The sequence below is a fragment of the Microcaecilia unicolor genome, chromosome 6, assembly GCF_901765095.1.
Source record: "Microcaecilia unicolor chromosome 6, aMicUni1.1, whole genome shotgun sequence".
Classification (NCBI taxonomy): domain Eukaryota; kingdom Metazoa; phylum Chordata; class Amphibia; order Gymnophiona; family Siphonopidae; genus Microcaecilia; species Microcaecilia unicolor.
Window position 1 is genome coordinate 949,344 of NC_044036.1, and position 17,556 is coordinate 966,899.

General features: G+C 43.4%; 1 protein-coding gene across 1 annotated transcript in view; it reads right to left on the reverse strand.

Annotated features, from left to right (window-relative positions):
• GPBP1L1 (GC-rich promoter binding protein 1 like 1) overlaps nucleotides 1–13,584 on the reverse strand; it is a 115,850-nt gene extending 102,266 nt beyond the window's left edge. The window contains exon 1 of the mRNA XM_030205717.1: nucleotides 13,501–13,584. The gene's annotated coding sequence lies outside the window, so the exon portion shown is untranslated. The remainder of the gene's footprint in view (nucleotides 1–13,500) is intronic.
• Nucleotides 13,585–17,556: the final 3,972 nt, after the last annotated feature.

Here is a 17,556-nt window from a genome sequence, read left to right on the forward strand (position 1 = left end):
ATACTTGTGACTCTGGGCAAGTCACTTAACCCTCCATTGCCCCATGTAAGCTGCATTGAGCCTGCCATGAGTGGGAAAGCGCGGGGTACAAATGTAACAAAAAAAAAGGATTGATTGATTAAACCAAGGTGAAATTTTCTGGATTGGTTTGGATGTAGATTTGAGGGGAGCTATGTTACTTAAGACATTTTTGTATAGGTCATCCCATTTAATCATGAAGTCGTTATTGTCTGACGGAGAAAGAGCAGGATTATTCAAGACATTAGACCAGAATGTTGTGGTATTTATTTTTCCTCTAGTTTTGTGAGGAATCATAGTACTTTAATTTTTCATTGATTTTGTATTTTTATTTATTTTATTTTTGTTACATTTGTACCCCGTGCTTTCCCACTCATAGCAGGCTCAATGCAGCTTACATGGGGCAATGGAGGGTTAAGTGACTTGCCCAGAATCACAAGGAGCTGCCTGTGCCTGAAGTGGGAATTGAACTCAGTTCCTCAGGACCAAAGTCCACCACCACTAGGCCACTCCTCCATTAGAAGGGTTAGAAGGTAAAGTTTGCCTATTTGCGGATGATACTAAGATTTGTAACAGAGTGGACACCCGGGAGTGGAAAACATGAAAAAAGATCTGAGGAAGCTAGAAGAATGGTCTAAGGTTTGGCAGTTAAAATTCAATGCGAAGAAATGCAAAGTGATGCACCTAGGGAGTAGAAACCCACGAGAGACTTATGTGTTAGGCGGTGAGAGTCTGATATGTACTGAGAGGGAGAGGGATCTTGGGGTGATAGTATCCGAGGATCTGAAGGCGACGAAACAGTGTGACAAGGCGGTGGCCATAGCGAGAAGGTTGCTAGGCTATATAGAGAGACATGTGACCAGCAGAAGAAAGGAAGTGTTGATGCCCCTGTATAAGTCGTTGGTGAGGCCCCACCTGGAGTATTGTGTTCAGTTTTCGAGACCGTACCTTGCTAAAGATGTAAAAAAAAAATTGAAGCGGTGCAAAGAAAAGCTACGAGAATGGTATGGGATTTGCGTTCCAAGACGTATGAGGAGAGACTTGCTGACCTGAACATGTATACCCTGGAGGAAAGGAGGAACAGGGGTGATATGATACAGATGTTCAAATATTTGAAAGGTATTAATCCGCAAACAAATCTTTTCCGGAGATGGGAAGGCAGAAGAACGAGAGGACATGAAATGAGATTGAAGGGGGGCAGACTCAAAAAAGATGTCAGGAAGTATTTTTTCACGAAGAGTGGTGGATGCTTGGAATACCCTCCCACGGGAGGTGGTGGAGAGGAAAACGGTAACGGAATTCAAACATGTGTGGGATATACATAAAGGAATCCTGTGCAGAAGGAATGGATCCTCAGAAGCTTAGCCAAAATTGGGTGGCGGAGCCGGTGGGGGGAAGAGGGGTTGGTGGTTGGGAGGCGAAGATAGTGGTGGGCAGACTTATACGGTCTGTGCCAGATCCAGTGGTGGGAGGCAGGACTGATGGTTGGGAGGCGGGGAATAGTGCTGGGCAGACTTATACGGTCTGTGCCAGAGCCGGTGGTGGGAGGCGGGGCTGGTGGTTGGGAGGAGGGGATAGTGCTGGGCAGACTTATACGGTCTGTGCCCTGAAAAAGACAGGTACAAATCAAGGTAAGGTATACACGAGTCATCTTGTTAGGCAGACTGGATGAACCGTGCAGGTCTTTTTCTGCCGTCATCTACTATGTTACTCCTCCACTTTCCCTCCAATAGAGAAAAAAACTTGCGTTTACTGTGATCTGACCAGGGAGTTTTTGAGTCCAAGTATGGTTACTTAGATGAAAGTTGTTTGCAAATTTATAGGCTAATAGATCAAGTAAGTGACCTTTACTGTGAAAGGTATTGCTGAATGGTTGTGTGAGTTGCCAGTAGTTTAAAAAGTACATTTTTTGTATTACTGTCATTCTGATTATCTAGATGTAAATTAATGTCCCCTATTTGTAGGACATTATCAAATTTAGTGCATATGTTAGATACAAATTAAGTGAACATGTTTTCTGTTGATTGCCACCTCCCTGGTGGGCGGTAAAACAGGATGATGCAGATAGGATGATAGCGTGTCATTGTTGATTTTGCAAGCAATTGGTTTTTTTTTTTTTTTTTTAGAGTAGGGGAGTTAATATGAGATATCAGTTCTACTTTGAAAACGGATTTATATATTATGGCAATGCCTCCTCCTTTTTCCCCTTTTCTAGCAAGGTGAAGAATTTTGTAACTTGGGGGGACATAGTTCATTTAATATTGGATCATCTCGCGCATGTAACCAGGTTTCAGTAATCAATAGGAGGTCTAATTGTTCTTCTTCTAGCCATTCTCTGATTATCTGTGTTTTGTTTATTATAGATCTGGCATTAAAATATCCAATTGGGACTGGTGTAAATGAGAGTGAATTATAAGTGTTGCATTTAACACTTATGAGATGTTTTCTTGTTGAGAAAGGGTTATGTTTTGTTTTTGAGTATGGTGTCTTTGAGTCAGGTGTTATTTGATTGATGCTGTATGATTTAGTTTATTACAATAATTGAATTTGTCACATTGTGTTGTGGTTTCCTGCTTTAACTTTAAACCTGTTAGAAATAATGACTGGGATATTAAAGTAGGTTTCTAAAACGATGGAGGAAGAACCAGTTAAAATTTGACATAGAATAGTAATGTATAACCAATTAACTGTGAATAATTGGAAAAACATTTTTAGACTAGTGTGAAATGTCTGGAAGTAGACTTACTGCATATGCTGAATTTAAGACAGATATTTGATAAAGATGAAACAGGTAGAGAACTCAGGAGGCAGCACACATTTAAATAATTAAATATAAATACAATTAAATAATAGTATCTAATTGCCCAACTACCTTTTCTGTCTAACTGAAAGACTTTTCCTCAACCAACTGGAAGATTATCTAGACAAAACCAATACCCTTCACCCTGATCAGACAAGATTTAGACACTTGCATAGGGCAGAAACATCTCTGGTAGGCCTCACATCTATCTTACCCAATTTGGATCAGGACAAGTCAGTAATCCTTCTATCCCTGAATTTTTTGGCAGCATTTGATCTTGTTAACCATGATCTCCTTCTCGCGAAACTGCATGAAATTGGTTCTGCTCATATTTAACAGAAGATCAAGTACAGTAATCTGGCAGAATGTACACTTACATCCTTACTCATTCCATTGTGGGGTTCCTCAGGACTCAATACTGGCCCCCACCCATTTCAATATTTTCACTACTAACACTTATTCAATCACTTGGCATAATTTCCTATGTTTACATAGATAGAATGTACATAATGAACAGTCTGGACACCACCTGTCCCATACGAGATCCCAGTCTTCAACAACAAGCTCTCACTGAGAGATAACTGGCTTAAAGATCACAAACTCAAATTGAATCCAGAGAAATCTCATAGCCTACTTATCTCCTGAAATGGTAAATCCCAATGTGTCTTCTTCTTCCTCTTATTTTCTCTTTTTAGATTGTAAGCCACTCAGACATATGTTTGATGGGTGGGTTAGAAAATCAGTGGACCAAAAGAGACTAAGTGTCACCCTCAACTAATCTCTGAGTTTCCAATCACATATTTCCAATGCTGTCAAACACTACTTTTTTTTTTTAACACACAATGCCCTTTGTATTTTGGTACATTCTCTATCACCAATTTAAGATTATTGCAATGCCCTTTTCAATGGACTGAGGGTCAACACTTGATGGCTGCATGCAATGTGTGTAAAATATGGCTGTTTTGACTTGTCATAAGGATCTAAAAAAATCTGACTATGTACCTCCTCTCCTTCGAGAGGAGTACTGGTAACCTTTTAAGTCACAGAATTAATCTTAAGACTCTTTCACAAGGGTGCAAGGTTCATCATTCAGGTCTCTCCCCCCCCCCCCCCCCTTTTTCTCTCCATCTTCTAACACAAACTGCAATGAGAAATCTAAAACTTTCTGAACATAATTGTCTGGTAATTACATCTTTTCAAAAAAACACCACCGAGGTGGAGAAACAAGATCTGCTACAGAACAAGACAGGGAAACAAGGGAGTAGTGTGATCAACAGGACTCTTCCAACAAACCAAGAAGGCGTAATGAAGAAATAATAAGGAAATATTATGTTCTTACCTGATAATTTTCTTTCCTTTAATCATACCAGACCAGACTAATGGGTTGTGTCCATCTACCAGCGGAAGGAGACAGAGAAAATAGTTCCAAGTAAACCGCCCCTTAAGGGTATCGTGCAGCCTGGAATGTTCAGTATTTCAAATAGCCAAGCAATGGCGCTTTGAAGTCTAGAAGAAAACACAGTTAATACCAAACGGGCAAACTCTTGGAGCCAATATGCAGAACCTCACTGTTCCTGCTTGGCCAAAGGCAACTGCAACCTCCCCTCATAGTAAAGTAAGCGGGAGGGAATGGTCCATACTGAGCTTGCTCAAGCACACAGAGATCTACCCCTGAATCGGGGGAAAGAACTCCGTGATGCCAAGGAGTCATACAGAGCTGGCACAACAACAAGTGGCAGGAGATTGAATAGAAAAGATGAAGTAGGCAGTGCTGTAGGACATCCCCGCGTACCGAAGCGTTGTGGAACAGCCAGGGATACCTAAAGGAAACAACACTCTGACAGACTTTAGCCAGGGAGGGCATCTGGACTGGTCTGGTATGATTAAAGGAAAGAAAATTATCAGGTAAGAACATAATTTTTCCTTCCTTGTCATCTATACCAGACCAGTCCAGACTAATGGGATGTAGCAAAGCAGTTTCCCCAAAGAGGGGGGGGAGAAAAGAAGAATACACACAGCAAAAAAATGATCAGCAGAAAAGGATTCGAATATCCGAACCACCAGGCTACAAAAACGGAACAGAGTTAGACACTAGAAAAGGAACTGAAGCCATAGGACGTAAAACAAACGTCCTGAGCAAAAGAAAAATTACATACCCGTCTTGAGTCCAGAGTATGGTCGGATAAAGTGACCCTAACAAGTACTAGGAGTATGCAACCCCAAACAGTGCACCACACTTCATAGAAGAAAGGAAGCAAGGGTCAGGAACCACCCAGACCCGCGCCTAGTGAGAGAATCTAACTCCACAGAACAAGAAGAGACTCCAGAGTCGAGAGAACCAACTAACTGGAGCGCTAGTCTCTCCAGGAGAACCATGAAGAAAAGGACAGCAGCATACCAGGGTACAACCATAGAAAAGAGTACTCCTCAACCAGCTCGCTCTGGACTTAGGGATGAAAGAACAGAGCCAAGAGAACAAAAGGAGACAAAAAGAGAGTCAAGAGCCACACTGTGGAGAAAAGACCTCCCCAAGGTGCCAACTAGCCACAAAAGGAGCAGAGACTAATTCAAACTCCAGCAATGGAGAAGCTTCTCGCCAGCCACCAAGAGGCTACGGCAAGAAAAGATACCACAGGAATGGTGGCTAACAGGAGACAAGACAGCCTTGTCTAGCAGTCTAAACTGCGGTATGCCACAACTGCTGAAAAGTTACTGTATCCAACCCGCCCGCAGAAAAAAGCTGGGGTTGATCAACAAGGTGAAACAGTGCCCAACAAGCAAAGGTGAAAATATGCTCCACAGTCTGAGACTGTGCTCAAGGGACAGAAAAAAAGCTGCGTCATCAGGCACAGTAGGATCCGTGCTCAATAAGAACTAATGGATTTGCACTCAAAGCACACAAACTGAGCCACACACCACAGGCAGAGAAAGAGTTGCACACCTCTGGCAAAGATAGAAATGCACTGAAAAAGCAGAGAAGAAGCTGACAGTAAGACAGAGGATGAGCAATCCCCCACTGAAAGAGTTGGATATTAGAGGTACCTGCAGAACTGAAGCTGCGGTAGCGATGGAACTGTGTATAAAACGCAAACAAGGAGCTGCTTTCCACACGCAAACAAGGAGCTGTACTCCTGACACCTGCAAGGAACTGCACTCCTGACACCTGCAAGGAGCTATGCTTCCTACGCAGACATGAAGCTGTGTAGCACCTCCAGTCACAGAGCTGTGCTCCACATACCACCCTGAAACTTCACCCAATTTGCAGAGAAGAGTTGTGCTAAACATACAGAGATGGAGCTACACTCAACAGGCGGTGGAGCTGCGTTCCATATGCAAAGAGAGCTGAATGCCACACACAGACAAGGCGCTGCATTCCACAGGCAGACACAGAGCCGTGTTCTACACGCAGACAGAGGACTGCGGCCCACACTGAGACCTGCAGAGAAAGAATTACACTCAGCATGTGACAATGGAGCTGCATTCAACATGCAGAGATGAAAGGTTGCAGAATAAGCAGTGAAGGAACTTCACTCGACATGCCATGATAGAGCTGTCCTCAACATACAGCAATGGAGCTAAAGCCAACCTGGAACTGTGCCCAGAATGCAGCGATGGAGCCATGCCCAACATGGAATGGTGGGACTGCATGGAATAATGAAGCTGAGCTCAACATGCAGCGATGGAGCTGCGCTCAACAAGCAAAATGCATAGATGGAACCCCGGGGAACAGCCAGAGAAGAAGGTGCTGCCAGGAGGTCAATAGGAAAGGAGCAAAACTTGTGGAAATGCAGACCTGGCGCTGCACTCCCCTGGCCCAGAGGGACTACAAGAAGAGAAAGCCCCGTGCCCCAAGAGACACTCTCAGCCCCCAAGTGGTCCCTGTGCCACAATGACCGCCCTCCTAGGCAACCGATATGGAGCAGCAGTCAGCGTACAGAAAGAACTCCCGCCAAGAGGGAGGTAAGCATCACAGTGCTGGAATCCGTAAGGCAGTGAGGAAGAAACAACTCTTGCCAGGCCAGGAACAAAGAAGAAGCTGGCCACTAACACCAAACTGAGGAAAAACCAGTTAAGGGAGAGTCAAACTCCAAACCTAGAACAGAGTCACTTCCCTGCACAAAAGTAGAGAAAAGCGCAGAGCTAAGAGGCGATAATCCAGATGCACAGCAATAGATCTGCTCAGCAGGAAAGAACTGTGCCCCTTACAAAGGAAGGAGTGCCAAAAGTGCCAGGAGAAAGGCGCCTGAAACTTGAAAAGGCAAAATCCACCTGTGCCAGGCTAAAACTCCCGCATGAAAGCAAGGAAGAGCTGTGGCAAACTAGTCCTAAAAAGGCACATTCCTGTAAAGAGACACTGAACTGAGTCCAAGCAAAAGACTGGCAAGAATGGCGTTCCCGAGGGCACTCAGAAGAGGGATTTGAGCTAGCAGTTGCACATCAAGGGCAACTCGGACCCCTGCCAGAAGTACCCTGCAGACAAACCAGAGCAGACTGGAGGGATCCATGGGACAAGAGAACCAGAACCTCCCTAAGGGAGGAAAAACTGCTGCCAAAACAAGAAATCAAATAGCAGGGGCGTCTCAAGCAAGATGCCAGAAGCAGCAGAGACTGGACGGTCTGAAAAAGAACTGACCAACAGCCACATAAGGCTGACAGGAATGAAAAAATAGCTCTGGACTAAAAAGACCGAGCCTACAGCCAAAAAGAGCCAGCGAGAGACTTCCCGCACTGGAAATGGCAGACTAAGACCTCCAAACCGCAAAGGTACCAAGACTAGGAGACACTCGAGGAAGTTACATGGAAATACTTTAAAAATAAATAGGAGGAAATATTTTTTCACTCAATGAATAGTTAAGCTCTGGAACTCTTTGCCAGAGGATGTGGTAACAGCAGTTAGCATACCTGGGTTTAAAAACGGTTTAGACAAATTCCTGGAGGAAAAGGCCATAGTCTGCTATTGACATAGACACGGGAAGCAACTGCTTGCCCTTGGATTTGTAGTATGGAGTGTAGCCACGAGTTGGGTTTCTGCCAGGTACTTGTGAGCTGGCCTGGCCACTGTTTGGAAAACAGGATACTGGGCTAGATGGACCATTGGTCTGACCCAGTATGGCTACTCTTATGTAACTATGGGAGAGCTCCACATACCAGCAGCCATCAGAATGACGTTACCAATCATTCTGTATATTTTATCCTGTCGCCAGAACATTATTTTCTGACCACGCTCCCAATCTACTTCTGTGAAACTTTATATTATGACTTCTTTTTCTGCAACTATTCCATTAAAAAAAGCTTACATTGTCTTATGATTTCCTTAAGTGTGGCCTCAGAACAGGAGCCCTATTAGTCACCCACTTCATATTGTGGCCTGTATTTGCTCTTAATCCAATCCTAGCAATCCTTCCAGTAAGTTTTCAAGCTAACCAAAATACACAAAGTAGCCCAGTTTTATCATATCATCAGGCTTCTGAAAATTCACCTAGGAAACTATCAATCCTGTTCAGATATTTCAATACCTATTATCTTCCCTGACTCACATATCCTGTCAGGTATACATATTTAAATTCTTAAGTGTCAGACCAAAAGGCTTTTGGTGCAAATCCTTCACTATTTAGATAGCTCTTCTCAGGTCCACTGTCCTGGAACTTTCCTGCTTTGTGGACATCAAGATCCCACACCTCTCCTCCCATCATATATAGCTCCTTCAGTTTTCTGCACTTCAAATGGATAACAATAGATTTCTAAGTACTGAACCTTAGCCACTCAGTTGACCACTCAGACTCCATTAAGATCCTTAAGTCCCTGTTCTGACAATGAACTCAAGCAGTACACAACATAATTCTGAGCTAGAATCAGCCCCAGAAGCTATCCCTAAAGCACTGCTTCTTAACCCTCTCCTGGAGGCACACATAGCCAGTCAGGTCTTCAGGATTACCCCAATGAATATATATGAAAACATTTGCATATAGTGAACATCCCTTGTATGCAAATCTATCTCATGCATATGCCTTTGCAGCAATCACGTAACCATGACTAGCTTGGGATGCCTCCAGCAAAGTGTTGAAAAGCACTGCCCTAAGGCAACACCACTCAAATTTCACACTCCACAGTTACGTTTTTACCTACCTCGTGTATTAAACCAAACTAGTTTTCTGTTTCTTCTTGCTCTGGTGTTATGACTGTGCCCCGGTGTCATTCTCTCATTCATCTCGCCCCCTGGTGGTCGCAAAGGACTGTCTGTTTGTGGTTTTCCCCGTTCCAGAAGTCATGCCGGTCCGGTCCGGATTTTCTAGCCTGCCAGTGGGTCTTGAGACTTTTTGGAACTAAGCAGTTTCCGTACCTGGTGACCTCCCTAGCTGTTTGCCTTTATTAACCACCTGGAAGCTTTCCTAGTTTGCCTTACAACAGAGCTCTTCAGAGGTTTGTCTTCTGCGATTGATTGTTGCTGTGCTTCCTTGCTACTTTCAGTTTCTGCCTATCTCTGCCTTTGAACCTTTGCCAGGACCTGGACTTTGACTTTGCTTGCCGCCTGCCTTTGAACCTTTGCCTGGACCGGGACTTTGACTTTGCTTGCCGCCTGCCTTTGAACCTTGGCCTGGATCTGGACCTTGCCTTTATTTGCCTGCTCACGGCTCTGCTGGGTTTGTGGACTATCTTCCTGCTCTCTGCTATGGCTTCTGTTCTGGACCTGCCACTCCAGTCCGGAGGGTACCAGTCTGTCTGGGATCCGCCTTGTTCCTGGTGGGTGTTCCTTCTGCTGCTGCTGCTCCTCGGCAGTAGCCCATGGCTCACTATCCAGTGTTTCGTGTGAAGCGTGACATCTGGTTCATTTTCATATCATAAACTCAAGCTTTTCCCTCTGCTTCTACTTTGTTCACATACTCCTCTCAACATGGTCTTCTTGCTGTGTCTGTCCCTTTACCTTAGAGCTAGTACTCCCTTACAGTGCAATTTAATTCTGCCATTGTTTGTACAATGAAATGCAATATGCAGAGATCAAAGAACTCCAGGGAGGCACTCTCCTCAACACCTGCAAAACTTATTGTGCCAACCAAATGCAACACTGTTTGTCCTATATGTTGTTTCGGTTTGTGTGACACTGCTTCATGAAGGAAATCCTGATCTCCTCACTCCTAGCTACGCACTGGGATAGCTATTTACACAGAAAATATTTTGTACTGCTTATTACTGAGACACTGTTCTAATCTGTTCCCATCAGAAGCATCTCACCCTTAGAAATGGGTTCCACTAAACTGCTGACCAGCTCATCTGCTTGGATACATAGCTATAGGTCACTAACACAAATGACAATTCTATTTCCTATCTGTACAGTAATCTACACTGCTCTGCACTTTCCTTCATTTCTGCTGCTTCACAAAATGCCACCACTCCACCCCCCCCCCCCCCCCAGGCTGAAGTACTAGAAAAGGACACCTTATGGACCCCTTGTATGAGTCTCCACCACATACTTTCTTGTTATACTAATTATTATTATTATTTATTGCATTTGTATCCCACATTTTCCCACCTATTTGCAGGCTCAATGTGGCTTACAGTTTGGTTATGACAATCATTCCATGATATCAGACACAATTAGTGATGTATAAAGATTAGGTGAGGGAAGAGAGAAGGAAGGTGTTAGGCAGGATATAAGGTGGACTGTAATAATTGGGTGAGTTGGTGAGGTAGTTTTGTAAGGCTATGGGTTCTCTTTGTAGGCCTTGTTGAATAGATGTGTCTTCAGAGATTTGCGGAAGTTAGTTATTTATTACCAGAAACCAACTGGCTGCCAAGTAAGTAGACAACAATCGGGCTCTAGATATATACTAGGATTATAAATTAATCTTATCTCATGTTTTATTAAATCAATTATATATATATATATATATATATATATATATATATATATATATATATGGCGATGCACTGAACACAACTAGTGCTAATAAAAACAATACAATCATTGTGCAATGCGACAAATTTAAGTTCAGCCCCCAGGCACCCATAAATCAGCCTCTATCACCTTTCCATTTATTTTTTTTTTTTACTTGAAAAACGCTCCTCATAAGGTTTCTTCTGATCTCCACACCAAGCACTTTCCAGCCAAGAAAGATATACTCTTAACTGCCAATAGCATTTATTTTAGCTAAATTACATTAAAAACAAACATTTTAACTATTTTGTAAGTCGGTGTCAAAATTATTATTATTATTATTTATGGTTCATTTCTACCCCACATTTTCCCACAAATGCAGGCACAATGTGGCTTACATGAATTATAAAAAAAAGAAAAGTACAGTACCTAGTAGCGCTTTAGAAATGTCAAGTAGTAGTAGTAGTACATGAAAGCTATAGAAGAATAAGGATGTAACATTAGCAACAGGATTCAGGACTAAACAGCAGAGTTACTGATGGAGTATGTTTTTTCGAAGAGGAAAATATCACTCATAAATATGGCAAAGAATACTACTAAAAATGTTTTCTGACAAGAAGCATGTCAGAAAAGCCTTTACCCTACATAAAACAGCAAATGGAAAAGAAGCAACTAAAAGTGAACTAAATCTATCATTTCTGTGAGGAAATAAGACATTCTAAGCATTCTCCACTCCTAAAATTTTACAATCCCATAAACTCAGGTATGAAAATACTATAAAATCAGCAAACTCCACAGCACAGGAAACTCTTCCATAAAATCACTGTTGGGATAGGCTTAAAGAAATATGAACAAAAATGACAGTACAAAACAGATGTTAATAAGAGTGCCTCTGTACAGATTACAATAGTTTTAAGAACCTTGTCAGAGACCTCTAGCTGGTCTGCTTTTCGGATTACCCACAATGAATAGATATGAGCTTTTTAAATACAATGGAAAACAGTGCATACTATGGATATTCTGAAAAACATTAACAGCTAGGGGTCAGAAAGCACTAATTTACACCCTATCACCTTCCTACTAACAGTAATATCGAAGATGTGACAGAAAACCTGCTTATGCAGCCTAAATGTGATTTGAATATATATGTGTATAAATCACATTTAGGCTGCATAAGCAGGTTTTCTGTCACTCTTACTTAAATAGGGCAGCTTAGTTGCTCATTTTCAAAGCACTTAGCCTTCCAAAGTTCCATAGAAACCTATGGAACTTTGGAAGGCTAAGTGCTTTGAAAATATGCCTATTAGTCACTTAGCTTTGATCCCAGCATGTACAGTCATACACTCTATTCTAAAAACAATAGGGCATTTCTCATATGGAGGGGGGCAATGTCTCTAATGAGTTACTTTTGTGCATACCATAATAGTAATGAATCTCATTCTTAAGTCAGGATAGGTAAAGTACGATTCAGTCTCTCAAATTTACTACCAACACTCACACTGTTAGCATGCCCCTCCCCCAACACCCACACAGTCACACCCACACTCACACATACACTCATTCCATACAACACGCACTCATACACAAATGCACTCAATCTGTACATGTGCACTCATACATACATACTCATTCCATGCAATACGTGTTCATACATACTCAGTCCGTGCAACCTGCATTCATATATACACATTCTATGCAGCACACGCTCATATACACTCATTCCATACTGCACTCATATACACACACACTCATTCCGTACAACACGCACTCACACACACTCATTCCATACATGCGCTGCTCATGCATACACACGTATACACCTTCACTCATTCCATGCAACACGCACTCATACATACTCATTCCATACAACATGCGCTCATACACTTATTCTGTACAACACATGCTGCTCACGCATACACACGTATACACCTTCACACATTCCATGCAACACGTGCTCATACACACACTCATTCCGTACAACACGCGCTCATACACTCATTCCATACAACACGTGCTCATACATTCCTACACACTCATTCTGTACATGCGCTGCTCATGCATACACACGTATACACCTTCACACACTCATTCCATGCAACACGTGCTCATACACTAATTCTGTACAATACGTGCTGCTCACGCATACACACGTATACACTTTCACACTCATTCCATGCAACACGCGCTCATACATATACAATCATTCTGTGAAACACGCACTCATACACACTCATTCCATGCAACACACGCTCACACTCATTCTGTACATGTGCTGCTCACGCATACACACATATACACCTTCACACACTCATTCATGCAACACGCGCTCATACACACACTCATTCCGTACAACACGTGGTCATACATTCCTACACACTCATTCTGTACATACGCTGCTCACGTATACACCTCCACACTCATTCCATGCAACACACACTTATTCCATACATGTGCTCATACACTTATTCTGTACAACACACGTATTCACCTTCACACACTCATTCCATACACCATGCGCTCATACAAACACGTACTGATTCAGTACAACACCTGCTCTCACTCCCTCCCTCCCGTAGCTTTCGGATTCACTTCTGTCTCCTCTCCCTGCCCCCTTCCAGAGTAACTGATAATAACAAAGCTGCTCCAAGATGGCGTCCGCGCCCCGCCCCCTCCCGGCCAAGCGCCGACAGTCTGACAGGCCAAATTCGCCGTGTGGAAAGAGGCAGCGGCCACGAGTCGCTCATTCCTCAAGGAAACTGCAGGCTCCCTGTCTCCGCTGCCCGCCACCGCCATTGTCTCACTCCCTCACCCTGTAGGAGAAAAGTTTCCCGCTCCGCCTCGCGCTCCCTCACCGTCGCCAACACTTCGCGCGCGCGCACGTGCCGGGGAGGGGTCAACGACGTCCGCGCGCCAGGAGCCAACCAACAGCGAGCGAGACTGGCTAGTACGCTCGCTCCCAGCAGACGTCGTGCCGTGCGTGACGTCCGCTTCAAGGAGGTTAGATTGCGCCTTGGGTTTTGCCGCGAGAATCTAGCGCGCGCTAATTGTATGGTTGTGTGTTTACTTCCGCTGTCTCTGGTCAGGTGATGCCGACGACCGGATGGGATCCTTATCCTCTCGTCTGCTGCGCTAACGCTTGCTTTTAGGTTTCTTCCTTTATTTCTTTAGTGACAGATGCCCAAACTGCCTTCTTAGTAAAGTGTCCATCTCTGGCCGTCTTGAAATCTAGGCTAAAAGCCCACATTTTTGATGCTGCTTTTAACTCCTAACCCCTATTCACTTGCTCAGTTCCCATGTCTGTTTTATCATTCCCACCTTAGTAATTCCCTTATCTCTTGTTTGTCCGTCCTAATTAGATTGTAAGCTCTGTCGAGCAGGGACTGTCTCTTTATGTCCAGTGTACAGCGCTGCGTAAGTAGTAGTAACAGGGCTTTTTTTGAGGGGGTACTTGGGGGTACTGAGTACCGGCACCTTTTTCATTGTCTGCTAAACTTGACTCATGGTCCCTGAGTTATAATGAAAGAGCTCAGGCTCAGGCTCTACACACCAATTCTGCCTTTTCATAGATTCTGTGACTGCTTGCAGGGGGCCTGGCTATTGTGGGGTGGGTCCCTCAGTGATCACCCCACCCCTGAAGGGTAGCCTGGCATTTGAGTACCAGCACCTTTTTCGCTAGAAAACAGGCACTGAGTAGTAAGATCCTCATATTAATAACCTTCAATAGGCCGACCCTTTGGCATTAACAAGAAAGGAGTGAACAACAAACTTGGATTTAAGAGCCCTTTTACAAACCTTTAGTAAAAAGTAGCCTTAGTGCGTGCTTATGCAGGTCATTCCCGCCACTAAGGCATTTTTACCACAGGGGTAAAATGGCCACATTTCTGCTGCTTTCTGTTAATGGCCATGCATTCATTTTCCCATTAGCATGTGAGCCCCTACCGCTACTTTTGTTGGCGATAAGAGCTCAAATGCTAATGTGCTAATCAGTTAGTGCAGAACACACCTACTCTGCCCCCAGACCCACCCCAGTGCTAAAAATGTAAATCTATTGTTTAGCACATTGGTAGCGCACACAAATGCCAAAATTAAGTGTGGGACACCTGAGTGCACCCTACAGTAAGGCATCTTACATAAATTGCTTTAATATCTTGACTAAGGAAACATGCCTTCGGTACAGTTTACTAACCAGCACTAGCGGCTGTCTATGTGCTAGTGCTGACACAGCCGTATCAACATAAACAGACCCTTAAAAGCTTTAAGAAAGCTCTTGAAATTAAATGTACTTTGTATTAATGGCCAGTGACGCAAGCTTTTGTAAACCACATTGGAATTTTGCGGGGTATACATATTTATTACACTTTTGTAAACTATGTGTCTTAAGGACATTCTGACTGGCATATTTTCAATTGAAACTGGTAAAATCATCCTTGCTCACATTCCTAAAAATCCAAAACCCAGTCTCAATGGTGTATCTAATTACCGTCCTATTGCATCAATTCCATTACTTACTGCATTAACGGAGAGCATTGTTGCTAATCAGTTAGTGGAGTACTTTGTATTTAACAACATCCTTCCATGCTCCTTATCAGATCTGAGGAAATATTTTAGCACTGAAACCTTGTTAACTTATTGCATTCAGAAACTAGGAAAGAAATAAGCCTCGGTGATAGGGTCTTTATTATGCAGTTTGATATGTCAGCTACTTTTGATCTTGTAGATCATGAAATCTTGTTGAACTTGCTGGCTTTTTAAGGCATAGGCAGTACTATGTGGAATTGGTTTAAAACACAGACTCTTATCAAGTTAAAAAAAAAAAAGGTAATGTCTCCTTTTCATGGGTACCTGAATGTAGAGTACCATAGGATTGCTCCGCTCACCTATATTGTTTAACTTGGTAATGTCACAACTAGGTATTCAATTATTGTAATCAAGAGGAGGGTTTTAAGAAATGTGTATTTTTATTTGGTTTGTTTGTTTTTGTGTACTCCGCTCAAATGGCTGGCTGGTGGGTTATAAATGTTGTTAAATAAATAAAGAACTGTATATTTATACTGATGATGTGACCCTTCCTATTCCATTTGCTAACACTATTTAGTTTTAGGTAATTCATATAAATTACATTTGGAAACAACTTTGATGGTAAAAGGAATCTCATTTCAATTGGAAAAAAGCATAAGATTCTTGGTGTTTTGTTTTGATGAACATTTTACATTTGAGCCACATATTAAACTGTTTACAATTATGGTTTTCCATGTCATGAGAAGATTGAGAAGGATTAGATCCTGTTTTAACCTTACAGCTTTCAGATTAATAGTTCAATCTCTCATTTTGTCCCACATCGATTATTGCAATTGTATTTATGTGAGATTAAATGAGAGCTTGATTAAAAAATTTCAAACATGGAGGTCACGTGATGCTGTGAGCAGCAAAAGACGTGAGTCAAATTGGCTGCTCAGAGCCCCATCTGCAGTTTGGCTATTCCACCCCTCTCCTGGACTTTAAAACCTGGATTTTGGATTTATGAGCTGGTAACAACATATGGACAAATACTTAACGCGAGCCGCAATGGCGCAAGCACCTAAAAGCTCGAAACAGAAAGAGGAGCGGCAGAAACATTTGGATTCCAAAATGGCGGCTCCCTCCCCGGCGGCCTCGTCGCCCCACTTGCCCCCGGAAAACATGGTCTTAGAACTTACAGATTTGGTGGTATGCACCCTGGATCCTAGATTCACACAGCTGTCGGAACAACTTACAGGATTAACAGCTCTAACCTCCGAGCTAACACGCAGGACTGGGGAGCTGGAGGCGCGAGTGTCCGAGGTGGAGGATGTACAACAGGCTTACACAGGAGAACTAGAAACACTGGAGCGCTTGACCCAAGAATACCATCAGAAACTGGAGGACCTGGAGAATCGCTCCCGCCGAGATAATTTGAGGATTGTCGGATTTCCAGAATCTATTGATGAAACGAAACTTAAACACTGGAAACATGGCTTCTAGCAACTTTCCCGGAAGATGGGGGAGAGAAGGGCGATCCGCCTTGAACTGGCCCATCGTATTGGCCAAAAGCCCACGAGAGATCTAAGGCCTCAGGTTGTGATCGCTAAATTTCACAGTTACTCTCAGAAAGCAGCACTGCTGCAGCTCTATAAAACTTGCAGAAAGGATACAAAATTTGATGGCGAACTGGTAAAAATTTTTCAGGACTATTCTGCGGCCTTGACGGTTAAGCGCCGTGCTTTCTCTGTAACCTGTGCGAAACTGGTTGAAAAACAACTCCACTTTATTCTGCAGTACCCGGCCACCCTGAAAATTGGGAGAGCATGTTTGAGAGTTGCCATGTTGGCAGTTTTGCGAGTTTAGAATTGGGATGGAACTATCTGAAGCCGTAACTGGGCTGCAATATGAATGCCACATAGGGGTCACTTATGTGCCAGACAGACTCGACTGCAGATGGAAGACTGACACACAGGAGCAGTTATGATTACTGGGGACCAGCAACCCTGGGACCTGGTGCAGTGAGTGACCGGTTTGTGGAGAGAACACATAACTGGTTAATTTGCATCTAGACAGATTCTCTGTTTGTAACTCTGGGAGACATGTGTTACAGGTTTAAGTCTACAATGGCGGACTGGGATGGGGACCCCACAGCGGTCTAGATCTCCTTTGACTGTCCTTTCATAGGAGGGGGCGGTCATAATTATCTAGGAGTAGGGCAGGGTCTAGTGGGATTGTTATGTTTGGTGGGGGAGGGGGCATTTGGGTGGGAGGGGACGGCTGGGGTGGGATCTGGTCTATGGGACAGGGGGCGGAGAACCGACTGGAGGGTGATGTGAATGTTGGGTTGTTGTATCGAGTGGTGGGA